Source organism: Salvelinus fontinalis, chromosome 24 (assembly GCF_029448725.1).
Source record: "Salvelinus fontinalis isolate EN_2023a chromosome 24, ASM2944872v1, whole genome shotgun sequence".
Lineage (NCBI taxonomy): Eukaryota > Metazoa > Chordata > Actinopteri > Salmoniformes > Salmonidae > Salvelinus > Salvelinus fontinalis.
The window spans coordinates 24593260-24608091 of NC_074688.1; the positions used below are offsets into that span (position 1 = coordinate 24593260).

The following is a 14832-nucleotide window of genomic DNA, read 5'->3' on the forward strand; positions in this document are numbered from 1 at the left end:
TTCTGAATGCACTGTATTTTTGGAAAGTAGTAATAATGTAATATGAGCAAAACATTTGTGAACCGGCCACATGTAACTTTTGCATCGATTTTCTGACTGATGCATGCTTCGTTTGTGGTTCGCGCACTTGCACCTTGAACATTTTAATCGGTTACCGATGCGTGTCGGTGAATCGTTATATCCCTAGAAATCATGTTTCTCTGTCTTCGTTGAGAAGGGTATTTATTTGTGTATTGTTTCTAGGTCAAACGTTGTAGATTAAATAACAACCAGGTGCATTTCTCTGTGTTAATTTCAGGAAATAGACAGGATATGGATTTCAAGATAACTTTTAAACCAGAACCTGCCGTGAGTGTTTTGAAGACATGTTTATACAATCTTATGACCTCATATCTCATAACATAATTGCATATCTCTCAGCTTTCTTGCCCTTTTTAGGGAAAGGGCCCGTGAATCATTCAACAATACAAGGTTGCGAACTATGTGTTTGTTTCTCAGGAGGTGCCTGGCGTTGTGTGTGGGTGATACCAGAGTGAGAGTGGTCCTCCAACAGCCTCTGAGACCTCGGGCGCCTAAGAGCTGTGATGGAGGAGAGTCAGGGAAGGTTCCTCTTAGCCCCGCAACCCTGCGGTTTATCTCCCAGGTAGGAAATAACACACAACTGTTTATATAAGAATGCTACTCACAAAATATTTCATGAAAAAAGTGTTCTCAGTTCACTCAGCTGCTGTCTGTCTCTAATCTCAGCTGCTGTACTTCCATATTGACTCCGTCAACGTGATGGTGTTAAACCTAGCCCTGTCAGAGTCTCTATGGTACGTGACCACCTCAAGTATTGACCTACTGCTCAACCATCAGGGCAAAAGGTATTACACCTCCACACACTCTAACGTCATCTAAACAAATCATTCTTATCTTAGCCTGACTGTTTAAATGTTCATGATTTTTCATAACAATTTCTCAAACTTTCATAACAGGTTGGCCTGGGACTTTTCTGTGGAGCAGCTAAGCAGTAAAGTGCTTAAAATCAGTCAATTGGTAAGTGGAGTTTCTTCCCATGTAAACATTGAAGTCTTTTGAGTGTCTCTCTTTAAAGAAGTGTTACTTAATAGAATGTATTTCACTACATTGTCTCAACTCACTGCTCAGCAGGATACATGTCTGGTGTAGACGTCCCTGAGCCTGGTGCTGTCTGGGGATGTCAACCTACCAGAGCTGCATCTAGGCCGACTGGCACTGTGTGTGAGAACACTGCTGACTGAGCTGCACGAGGGCCTGTTCCTCAGCCAGCTACTGCTTCCACCTCCTCCTCTGGAAAGCACTCTCTCTGCAGACGGTGAGAAAGGGCAATGGGCTGCATCCCAATGGCACCTTATTCCCTATGTAGTGCGCTACTTTTTAATAAGGATCGCACCCTATTCCCTACATAGTCCACTACTTTATGGAGAAATGTGCCATTTAAGACGCAAACATGGTGTTATTGTATGGTTGCTGTGAGGTAATTTTGAGAACCATTCGGAGATGCACCACAACCATTTCTGTCTGTCCTTTTCTTTTAGAATGTGAAAAGGATGAGTTTTTCTCGACTGAAGCAGTGGAGCAGTTTCATCAGCTGGTGCCCCAGAAGGTCAGTGTGGAGTTTGAGAATACTAGTATAACCCTGTCCATGCACAGCCAGAAAAGGTGAGTCATAGGGCATGGAGTTAGTATGAATTATATTTTATGTGTTGGTTTGTGTTTGTGTTTTTCCATTGTCTTCTTCCTTTGATTGTATATCTGAATCATCCAGACACTTGAACTGGACACTAAAGTCTCTGAAGGTGGGATACGGACGTGAGGACGAGCAGCTGTCGCTCAGGAGCTTCACCCCTGAGATGAGGTTCCCTCAGAGCAGCCTGGAGCTACTTCTGGAGGGTGAGTGGAGAGCTTGGCACCAGAAAGAAGTGTGTCACAAATGGCAATCTCTTCCTTACATAGTGCACTATATAGGGAATTGGTTGCCATTTGGGATGTAGCCATAGAGGGGATGAGAGGGTCTGGGAGGGTGGGGAAAATATCCATTCCTTGTTTGTGTATCATCAGATGGGCTTCTCCTCTCCCAGAGCAGACAGAGAATCCTTTGCCTTAACACCCTCAGGACTGTCTTGCAAGTGAGTGGTGTGGATTTAATTGATATGGTTACTAGTTTTCATAGTTGCATTGCATCATCATAGCTTTTTGCAAATATGTTTGACATTTGATCTCTTGTAAGAAATAAGCAGGAAACTTCAGAACAAACTTATCTCCCACTCATGTCCCCAGGTGACATCAGTGGACATTTCAGGGTCAGTCACAGTCAACACCTGCATCATCCACTACCGTCACCAGGAGTTCTCCCATTGGCTAGACCTGTTTCCATGGGAACAGCTTGTTCATAGGAAAACAGCTCATAGAAAGAGGTATGAGCGTTTTCAACTGACAAACCAGACTGGAGAATGTCAAGCACACCAGTTGATTGCTTGAAACGGATGTAAAGACAATATTCAACAGCATACATTACTAACCTGGCCCTGTAACATGGTTTCTTTTTGATATTGATTAACACTCTAATCCTCTCTTGTCTGCATCCTCGTGTTTCTGTTGTGTCTGGTGGTATATTGTGGTGTGTAGTCCAGTGGACTATTTGCATACCCTCCCGTCCACCAGGAACTTCCCCCACCTGGACGCCCCAGTGATGATCAGCTCCTCAGTGTCCAATGTCAATGTGTCTGTCCAGCTGGGAGACACTCCTCCCTTCGCCCTGCGCTTCATCTCAGTCAGCACAGTTACAGCACAACAGAGACTCGCACAGGGCATGGTCAAATTATACTCCCGTTGCATATAAGGTCAAGAATATGTTGTTGTGGGAACACAAAGTTTAGTCTTGCCTGGAGAGGAATGGCAGGAATGCTAATGGACAGCAGTGGGTGTTTTTCTTCAGTTCATTCTGCTTTCAACATTGCAGTGGTTTCAGGAAGTCATGGTGCTGGAGCTGTTAAATCAACCCTTTCCAAACATACCCAGCCCTGATAGATTAAATAAGTCATCAGAAGTGTTTTTGTAAGGCACAGTCAGCTTTTTACCATTCTGTAACACATGAACTACTATTACTTTATTCCTCTATATATGGTAATCAAATGCAATATCCTTTTAAATCACAGAATCATCACACACCTACACATAGTGAGTAGAGTTAGAGTTGCAAAGTGTAGTAATGTGACTTGTGATCTTCAGTAGATCTGAATATGTCATGTATAATATAGAGATGCAGCACGTTCTGGACATCAGCACAAAGGCAGAGAGCCTCAATTTCCAGAATGTTCACCGCCATCTCTCTCTGTCCCTGGAACACTTCGGGAGGAGGGTGGTCCAGGACTCCCACATCCAACAGGCCCCTCACCCCCTTGGCAAACACGTGTGGGGGGAAGCCCGCATCCTCGACTCCCTTACACTGCAGGTAAGGCAGGCATACAAGGTAGGCAATAACTATTTAGGGTTACTCACTCACTACTACTCACCAAGGTTTCAGCTGGGTTCCAATGATGTGATGAAGAACACCAAAATCAGGCTACTGGAATTCCTATTTTTCTGAAATTACCATCTATTCATAAATCGTTGAAGTTGACCTCTAAACCACGGGTCAAACTCATTCCACAGAGTGCAGAGTGTCTGCGGGTTTTCACTACTCCCTTATACTTGATTGATGACATAAGGTCACTAATAGTAAGGAACTCTCCTCACCTGGTTGTGTAGGTCTTCATCGAAATGAAAAACCTCAAACCCCCAGACACTAGGCTCTCCATGGAATGATTTTGATACCCTCGCTCTAAAAACACCCTTCTTTTCCTGTATTGACCTGATGATCACAGCCCTGATTTAGTATTTGACCAATACTACACCAGCCATTGTTGTTATCTTTGTTGTCTCTGTCACCCCAGGGGAGCTTCAACAAGCCCCAGAGTGAGTCCAGTAGCCATTCTGAGAGTGTGAGTGTGGAGTCCAGTGTGAGGGGCCTACAGCTGGAGGTGTCAGACCTGTGCCCTGTGCCTGTCCCGCCTACTGTCCCTCTGTAACCTGGACTGCAGGAAGCTGGGGGCCTCAGAGCAGCCAGATGTGGTGCCTGTACCTGTCCTTGTTGATGGGACAACCTCCCCCAGTCATATTTTAAGATTGAGTGTAACCTGGAGGATGTCAACGTGTTCACACTCTCCAATGTAGCAGGTAAGTTAAATGGGAAGTGCTGTTTAGTGTGCATCCAAATGGCACCCTATCCCCTATATAGTTCACTACTTTTGACCACAGCCCTATGGCCCCTGGTAAAAAATTAGTGCACATTTGTGGCCTGCTGGAGGTCATTTTGCAGGGCTCTGGCAGTGCACCTCCTTGCACTAAGGCGGAGGTAGCGGTCCTGCTGCTGGGTTGTTGCCCTCCTACGGCCTCCTCCACGTCTCCTGATGTACTGGCCTGTCTCCTGGTAGCGCCTCCATGCTCTGGACACAACGCTGACAGACACAGCAAACCTTTTTGCCACAGCTCGCATTGATGTGCCATCCTGGATGAATTGCACTACCTGAGCCACTTGTGTGGGTTGTAGACTCCGTCTCATGCTACCACTAGAGTGAGAGCACCGCCAGCATTCAAAAGTGACCAAAACATCAGCCAGGAAGCATAGGAACTGAGAAGTGGTCTGTGGTCACCACCTGCAGAATCACTCCTTTTTTGGGGGTGTCTTGCTAATTGCCTATAATTTCCACCTTTTGTCTATTCCATTTGCACAACAGCATGTGAAATTTATTGTCAATCAGTGTTGCTTCCTAAGTGGACAGTTTGATTTCACAGAAGTGTGATTGACTTGGAATTAGATTGTGTTGTTTAAGTGTTCCCTTTATTTTTTTGAGCAGTGTATTATCTTCATATTTATACTAAATTATTTTCCCCCCAGTGCCAGTGAGAATCCAGGACTATCCTCGTTACCTGTTTGAGATCCGGGACTGGGAGCTGTCAGGCCGTCTGATCAGGACCGAGCAGGATGGGCAGGGCCGGGCTCGCCGCAGGCAGATGCTGCCACTAGGCCAGCCATGTGGAGATGTAACCATCCACAGGAACATGCCACCACTCAAGTTCTACTGCGATTTCAAATGTGAGTCAAGTGTTTCAATGAAAGACGAACCTCAAGGCGATCCTCATTATTTGTGATCAACACTTGTATTTTCAACAGTCGGCAATAGACACACACCGGACGATCACATACAGTGCATTTGGAAAGTATTCAGACCCCCTCACTTTTTCCACATTTTGTTGCGTTAAAGTGTTATTCTAAAATGTATTCAAATTTTAAAAAATCCTCATCAATCTACACACAATACCCCATAATGACAAAATGAAAACAGGTTTTTACATGCCTTTTTTTACAAGTATTCAGGCCCTGTGCCAAGAGACTCAATTGAGGTCAGGTGCATTCTGTATCCATTGATCATCCTTGATATGTTTCTACAACTTGATTGGAGTCCGCCTGATTGAACATGGTTTGGAAAGGCACCCACTTGTCCTATATAAGGATGACAGTTGACAGTGCATGTCAGAGCAAAGAACAAACCATGAGGTCGAAGGAATTGTCCGTAGTGCTCCGAGACAGGATTGTGTTGAGGCACAGATTTGGGGAAGGGTAACAAAACATTTCTGCAGCACTGAAGTTCCCCAAGAACACAGTGGCCTTCATCATTCTTAAATGGAAGAAGTTTGGAACCCCCAAGACTCTTCCTAGAGCTGGCCTCCCGGCCAAACTGAGAGAAGGGCCTTGGTCAGGGCGGTGACCAAAAACCCAATGGTCACTCTGACAGAGCTCCAGAGTTCCTCTGTGGAGATGGGAGAAACTTCCAGATGGACAACCATCTCTGCAACACTTCACCAATCAGGTCTGAGTGGTAGAGTGGCCAGATGGAAGCCACTCCTCAGTAAAAGGCACATGACCGCCCACTTGGATTTTGCCAAAAGGCACCTAAAGGACTCTGACCAAGAGAAACAAGATTATCTGGTCTAATGAAACCAAGATTGAACTCCTTGGCCTGAATGCCAAGTGTCACGTCTGGAGGAAACCTGGCACCATCCCTACGATGAAGCATGGTGGTGGCAGCATCATGCTGTGGGGATGTTTTTTCAGCAATAGACTGAGACTAGTCAGGATTGAGGGAAAGTTAAACTGTCCAAAGTACAGAGAGATCCTTGAAGACCTGCTCCCGAGCTCTCAGGACAACGACCCTAAGCACACAGCCAAGACAACGCAGGAGTAGCTTCGGGACAAGTCCCTGAATATCTTTGAGTGGCCCATCCACAGCCCGGACTTGAACCCGATCGAACATCTCTGGAGAGACCTGAAAATAGCTGTGCAGCGACGCTCCCCATCCAACCTGACAGCTTGAGAGGATGTGCAGAGAAGAATGGGACAAACTCCCCAAATACAGGTGTGCCAAGCTTGTAGCATCATACCCAAGAAGACTTGAGGCTGTAATCACTGCTAAAGGTGCTTTAACAAAGTACTGAGTAAGGGGTCTGAATACCTATGTATGTTTTATTTTTATAAATTAGCTTTTTTTGGTGGAGGGTTTTGCTTTGTCATTATGGGGCATTGTGTGTAGATTGGTGGGGGGGGGGGTTATTTAATCAATTTTAGAATAAGGCTGTAACGTAACAATGTGGAAAAGGTAAAAAGGTCTGAATACTTTCCGAATGCCCTTTAACTTTATGTGAATCTGGATTTGTTAGTTTGATGACATCTAATCTCTTAACATATACTGGCAGTTGTGCTAATTCAACTCTTAACTATTATTTTCCCATCTCCTTCTCTCCATGCAGCCAATATATCATTGTACACTATAGTGTGGGGGCCTTGCTGGGTCCCAGCCTGGACCCTGATTGGCCAGGTGGTTGATCTGCTGACCAAACCCACGGATGACCCCTCCCCGCCTCTGGCCTGGTGGGACAAGAGTCGTCTGCTGGTACATGGACGCTGAATCACGGACATAGAACAGGCCAACCTCCATCAGCTGGCCACGGAGGTTAACACACAGTCTGATCAACACTTAGCTACTTACTGACTCAGGAAAATGTGTAGACCTGAGAATTAGGATTAGCAGCAATTGTGTTTGAAATTTTGCTCTTTTGTAGGACCCCTATAACACTACAGAGAACATGCACTGGGAATGGAACAGAGTCAACTACGGGTGGAACCCTGGGCAGTTTGTCTTCAAAGGTGACATGAATGTCAACGTCAGGACAGCCTCCAAGTAGGTGGCAGACCGAAATCTGGCTTTCAAATATCAGAGATTTGGGGGGGCGGGTAATTTTTGGGGGAGCTTTTTTTTCTTGTTCTCATATATGATGACATCTGTTTCCTGTACCTGCCAAATCTGTGCATGATCCTTGACCTCCAGTGGCTTTGTCCTGGCAACCCCCATGACCATCACGCTGTAATGCTCTGCTGTGCGGAGAACATAGCTGATGTGACGTCAGGACAACCTCTCGACTCCTTCAGAGCCTTCCGCTCAGGGATCCTCAACCTCTCCATCACCATGGACCTCAACCAACACTGTGGCACAGGTGAGGCGGTTGAGCAGTTACCTTGTGATAGCTGTGTGGGTTGACTTTTTCCAGGTTCAATGAGGAATTCTCCAGAGGCTCCATCCCAAATGGCACCCTCTTCCCTATATAGTGCATTAATTATGATCAGCGCCCATAGGTTCCCTCAGTCAGGCTCTCAGTAAAGTAAGTCATGTAGCTAATAGGTTATCATTTGGCACACTGTACACTTGTTAAATCAAGTCTATGTATTTAGCTTGGCTGCAGTAGTCAAGATGAATAATCAAACAATCATTAGCTTTGATGTTGACTGTCTGTTTATTGAAGGCCTGTTTCTGTCTCTCAGAGCCGTGCCAGCCCAGAATCCTCCTATACAGCAGTACCCTACGCTGGATGCAGAACTTCTGGACCTGCATTTCCAGACCCAACTGCAGAGGCAAGCTCTTCCACAGCCGCAGACCCATCCATAAGAAGCTGGGCCAGCACTACAAACAGATGTCCTATACAGCAGCCTTCCCAACTACAAGTGAGTAAATCACCAACACTATGGCTGTCCCAAATGGAACCCTATTCCCTTTTATAGTGCAATACTTTTGTAGTAGTGCACTATATAGGGAATAGGGTGCTATTTGGGATGCATCCACTCAATGCTTATGTTCAGCGTACATCCCTAAAGCAAAGCATACAGTTTTATTGTCAATTTAGGATCAAATGGAAATGAAGAGTCCTGTCTTTCTGCTTATTTGATCTCTTACTACTGATTCCATGTTTTCAGAGCACACTGTCCCTTGCTTTGTCTTGTTACCTCCTATGAGTGCTGACATTTGGGATTTGGCCTGTGTCTTTGTCTCTTCCCCAGGTGCATTACTGGGCCTCCTTCACTCAGCAGAGGGGCATCCAGGTGGAGTGCAGCAAAGGCCACGTCTTCACCTGAGGGGCTCAGAGACTCATCCCACAGGGTAAAAAGAGCTGGCACAACACAGGTATAGTAATGCCACACTCTATTTATACACTCACGCAATGTTTTTAGGCCAAATGTTTTATTACATCTTCATTAGTGGACTACTTGAGATCTGTTCAAAAGTAGTGCACTATATTTGGAATTTGGTATAATTTGAGACTGAGTTGTTGAGCAGCCTACCTGTTGGTCTAACTCGTGCGTGTGTGTGTGTGCGTGTGTGCGTGTGTGCGTGTGTGTGTGTGCGTGTGTGTGTGTGCGTGTGCGTGCGTGTGTGTGTGTGTGTGTGTGCGCACGTCGTCTGTCCTCTCAGTAGGCACGGTGATGAGGAGACTGATCTCTGAGTGGAACGTGACCCAGATGGTGTCAGAGCTGTCCCTGATGACGGTGCACCTCATGGCCTCCACCTGGGACGAGACGGCCGACCACCAGATCAACACCCAGGTGAAGAAGACCCACCTGCTCGGCCTGTCCTCCCTCAGTTACCAGCGCCAGAGCAACCGCATGGAGGAGGTAAGACAAACGGGGAGGGGATGGTAGACATCCCAAAGTTGATGGCACAGACTGCGTCTCCATTTGCACCCTATTCCCTATGTCGTTCACTACTTTTGACCAGGGACATTGGGGTGCCAGTTGGGACACAAATAAAGTAGCTTTAAATGAATGATATTTGTTCTGTGTCTCAACCCTTCATTTGTAGTTCTCCAGTCAAAAGGCGTAGCTAGATCTCTTGTAAAAATGTGAGGCGTATAAATGGTGTTTCTCATTGTGGCAGGAGGTGAACCCAAAAGATGAGGTGAATGCCCCGTACACCCACAAGCTGTGCCTGGTTGACCTGCGAGCCTCCTGGACCACCACTAACAGGAACATAGCGTTCGGTCTGTACGATGGCTACAAGAAGGCAGCCGTTCTCAAGAGGAACCTCTCCACAGAGGCTCTGTAGGGCCTGAGGATAGACACTACGCTGCAAGCTGCCAAGAAGCTCAAGCGCTCTTTGTCCAACTACTCCAGCGGCCAGAGCACAGGCCCCTCCACCCCAACCATGCCCAGCACTAGCCGCCCTGAGAAGAGCCAGCACGAAGGTAGGATGTTTCCCCTGGAGTAACAGAAGTGCAGCCTAATTCCTTGTGAATGAATGGTCTTTCATGTGATTTTCTTTTAAGGGATTTTTAGATTATATTGAACAGATAGTGAGAGAGGATGACAGTGGAGAAAGAAAGAGAGATGTGCAATAGGCCGGTTTCGAACCTATGTCAACGCTAGATATGTATGCCAGATGCTGCAGCATTACTGCTAGACCAGCCAGGCCACATGAATGGTCTTTCAATGTGATAAGTTACTACCTCTGTTTCTTCAACTCTTCCTTCCTCCTCTCTCTGCAGTGACATCCATGCTGCAGAAGCTAATTGAAGAGACTGATACGTTTGTGGTGTTCTCAGAGGACTCTGGTGTGAGTGATCAGCTGTGTGGCATCGCTGCCTGCCAGACAGACGACGTCTACAACCGCAACTGGTTCATCGAACTGGTCAACTGTCAGGTACAACTAGTCTGGGACTTTAGGTTCATGGCAAATCAGATTAAGATTGTAAAGAGCAGTGGGCCAATCACACTTTTAATGCCCCAGAAGTTAACAATTATGTTTGCTAACAGGACCTTATTGGACAAAGACAAATATGGAAAGAATGTTCTGCGTCTCAGTCATTTCGGATCCTTAGCGATACTGAAAACAGAACCTGTTCTATTTTTAGCAACATTCTAATATAAAATGTTCTGCCAATCTAGCATTTTATTTAGCATGTGACACTCCAGTCTCCAGGGTTATAATCCTGCTCGGCTGTCTGTCTGTAGATGATGTTGCGTGGCACAGAGACAGCTGGCTGCGTGCTGGTGTCTGCTGCCAAGGCCCAGCTGCTGCAGTGTGAGCACCACCCGGCCTGGTACAGCGACACCCTCAAGCAGAAGACCACCTGGACCTGTCTGCTGGACGGCATGTAATACTTGGAGCCCCATGGAGCCCAACCCCTCAGAGCAGGAGGACTGGCAGCTGTGGCTTGAGGTGGGCCAGTGAAACCATTATTAACACGCTCTTAAAGAAGCACTATGCAGAAATCGCTCCGCCATTTCCTGGTTTCGAAAATTCTAATAGTTTGCCTAGTTTCAGTTTGCGACAAAGCAAGCAAGTATAGTGTTGAGAATCATTGTACCATTAAAACCACTGTGAAATATATTTTCCATAAACAAAAATTTTGAATTTTCAGCTGTAAAAAAGTTAAACGCAAAAACAGAACTTAAGAAAGGGGAAGCATAGAAATAGCGCACGTAGAACAGATCTAACGGTTCAATGAGTGACAGATCTGACTCACATTTCTATGTAAATTTGGTCAGGTTGCCCAAAAAGTTACATTTTGCCACTTTAACAGGAACTACCATAAATTACCATCTGTAGCATTGAATGGTGATGTGTTGCATATGGCTCATGATGGCTTACATTCAGGCTCAAGTCCAAGTTGCATGACAGAGTATTTCTGTATTAGGTCCATAACAGAGAGCGTATTTGTACAGTTAGTCTTTCAGATTCAGGGTGCTGTCATAGCTTTGACCGTGTGTCTTTGCCTTGGTTGTGTGTGGTGCGTCTGCAGGTGAAAAACATTGAGGAGCACAGGAAGCGTCACCTGGACTCAGTGCTGGAGCTGATGGAGAATGGTCAGGCTGTTGGAGGCATGGTCAGCACCACCACAGGTACTGCTGCTCCTCACACATCCACTCTACTTCATAGAATGCACTCTGTTTAAACCATAGCCCTGCAAAACTGAACATCTCAACTTGATCTGAATCTTTCCTAAAAGGGGGAATTCCCCAAAAATGTAAATTTATATTCACCATCTCCAGCACCATAAGTGTCTACATATTTGTAAACTGCACATTTTATATGTTCTGTAGTTTAAAAGTTCCACATGATGATGATGATGATAAGGTTAAAAAGTGGTGGAATTACCCTTTAACTTGTGTTAAGGTAAATGTAACACTTCCTCTCTGTTCTGTGTATCCAGACTGGAACCAGCCGGCCCAGGTGAATGACACCCAGCAGGTCCAGCGTATCATCTCTCGTTGCAGCTGTCGCATGTACTACATCGGCTACAGCCACGACATCGACCCTGAGCTGGCCACGCAGATCAAACCCCCAGAGATACGGCGCAACGAGAAGGAAGACCTGCTGAAAAAACAAGCTGGTAAGGCAACCCATAGAGATCATAAACTCAGCAAAAAAAGAAACGTCCTCTCACTGTCAACTGTGTTTATTTTCAGCAAACTTAACATGTGTAAATATTTGTATGAACATAACAGGATTCAACAACTGAGACATAAACTGAACAAGTTCCACAGACATGTGACTAATAGAAATGGAATAATGTGTCCCTGAACAAAGGGGGGGTAAAAGTAACAGTCAAAAGTAACAGTCAGTATCTTGTGTGGCCACCGGCAGGATTAAGTACTGCAGTGCGTCTCCTCATGGACTGCACCAGATTTGCCAGTTCTTACTGTGAGATGTTACCCCACTCTTCCACCAAGGCACCTGCAAGTTCCCGGAAATTTCTAGGGGGAATAGCCCTAGTCCTCACCCTCCCATCAAACAGGTCCCAGACGTGCTCAATGGGATTGAGATCCGGGCTCTTCGCTGGCCATTGCAGAACACTGACATTCCTGTCTTGCAGGAAATCACGCACAGAATGAGCAGCATCTCTGGTGGCATTGTCATGCTAGAGGGTCATGTCAGGATGAGCCTGCAGGAAGGGTACCACATGAGGGAGGAGGATGTCTTCCCTGTAACGCACAGCGTTGAGTTTTCATAACTGTGACCTTAATTGCCTACCGTCTGTAAGCTGTTAGTGTCTTAACGACCGTTCCACAGATGCATGTTCATTAATTGTTTATGGTTCATTGAACAAGCATGAGAAACAGTGTTTAAATCCTTTACAATAAAGATCTGTGAAGTTATTTGGATTTTTACGAATTATCTTTGAAAGACAGGGTCCTGAAAAAGCGACGTTTCTCTTTTTGCTAAGTTTATAATGCACTGTTTTATACAATATTATTATCATTTTTAAAAATGTATCAATTTCTAGTATGAAAAATGTCCTTGATTTGTTTCTCCTATTTGAATGCCAAAATCCATTCTGGTGTTCTATTTCATTCTGAGGCAACCTACATCCTCAAATACAGTGTTGGAACATCAGACAGTTTTTTGCTGTGTTATTGAGTGTAAAGGCTTGAGCCCTTGGTATCTTTCCCCCCACTGTACTATCAGGGGCTGTGGACACCTTCACCCTCATTCACCATGACCTGGAGATCTCCACCAACCCTGTGCAGTATGCTATAATCCTGGACATCGTCAACAACCTACTGCTGCACGTTGAGCCCAAACGCAAGGTAACGAGATGTCAACATCTGACTGTGTTTTGTCCTATAGCATTTGCAACTGTGTAAGGGGCGAATCCTACCTCCCACTTAAGTCGAATTTTCACTTAGCCATGCATTGAGGTCAATGGGAGACTAAGTGACATTTTTACATGAGTGGAAGTTGGACTCACCCTTACTGTATGATAGCTGAAGTCTCTCTGAACTTTACAAGTCCCTTTGCATCCCAAATGCCATGGTATTCTCTATGGAGTGCATGACTTTTGACCAGGGCTTTAAATAAGGTGTCACTTGGGATGCCTCCTGTCCTACCCTCTGACCATGTTGTGTGTGGGCTCTGTCCCCAGGAGCACAGTGAGAAGAAGCAGCGAGTGCGTTTCCAGCTGGAGATCTCCAGTAACCCAGAGGAGCAGCGCAGCAGCATTCTACACCTGCAGGAGGCCGTCAGGCAGCACGTGGCCCAGATCAGACGCCTGGAGAAACAGATCTACTCCAATATCAGGGTGAGCCTTGTGAGGTGAAAACCAAAGTTGAAGGTAATTCCGATGGGAGGGACGATACAGTTGTATTCGATCTAGTTTACTTTATTCAATTATAATCTAGAGTGGGAATAAACACATCCCTAAGCTCTGAAATATCTACTTGGTGAGTGTGTATTTGACCTGTGTGGTGTGTGTGACCTCCCTCAGGCCCAGCCTGAGGAGCTGAGAGGAGATGAGCTGTCAGAGATCAACGTGAGGCTGCAGAACCAGCTCAACCAGGAGAAGACTGACATGCAGATGAAGAGTGAGGAGCTCAACATCCTCATCAGGTCAGCCCAACACCGCCACACACACCATCATTTCAAGGACTAGGAAACTACTCAGCCAACCATGGGAAGTCTCCTGTGTTCTTCTCTGGATGTCTCGCTCTGCTCCCAGATGTTTTAAAGACTTCCAGCTGCAGAGGGCCAATAAGCTGGAGCTGCGTAAGCCCCCGGAGGACGTGAGTGTGGTTCACAGGACAGAGATCTGCTCTGCCCAGGCCCGCTGGTGTTTCACTGAGGAGGATGGACAGCTGGGCATCGCTGAGCTGGAGCTGCAGAGGTTCATGTACAGCAAGGTGGGTGGGCATGGGGCAGGGAGGACACTGCTCTGTCCTTACAAGGAGATGACCCTAACTCTTTTCATGCTGTGCTTCGGCAAGAGAGCTGGGCCCATATTCACCAAAAGTCTCAAATTAGGAGTGCTGAAATTAGGATCAATTTTGCCTTCTAGATAGTAATGAATGAGATGATATAGGGGGTACCTGATCCTAGATTAGTACTCCTACTCTGAGACGCTTTATGAATGCGGGCCCTGATGTTGACGCTAAACGTCTTTTAAACTGACTCCTCCCACAGCTGAACAAGTCAGACGACACAGCAGAGCATCTCCTGGAACTGGGCTGGTTCACCATGAACAACCTGCTCCCCAACGCTGCATTCAAGGTCAGGAAATAGTGCTAATCTGACCTTTTCTTTGGTAAGGGCAGGCTGCAGCTCAATCCATGTATCGTTTTGGATACATTTTTACAACATGAGCTATGAACCTGTGAAGCTTACAAATATGTCCTCTAAAAGGGAACTTTGATAGGGCAAGCCTTTTTGTTTTTTCAATATTTTGTCAGAAGTTTTAATCTCCTGCTGTGACTGATCCAATGATTCCAGGCCATGCTGCACCCAACATGTAGTGCTCACAAATAACTCTAATGCAGTGTTTGCTTGTGTTGTTAACTCTCCTTGGTTTCCCCTGTGCAGCACGTGAGGGTATGTATGGTGCTGGTACAGTAACTGGGAGTTCATGTCACTGTTGTTGACACCATACTGTTCATCATCCAGTCAGCAT

General features: G+C 46.0%; 1 pseudogene; it reads left to right on the plus strand.

Annotated features, from left to right (window-relative positions):
* Window positions 1–42: 42 nt before the first annotated feature.
* LOC129822496 (bridge-like lipid transfer protein family member 2) overlaps window positions 43–14832 on the plus strand; it is a 30075-nt pseudogene continuing 15285 nt past the window's right edge.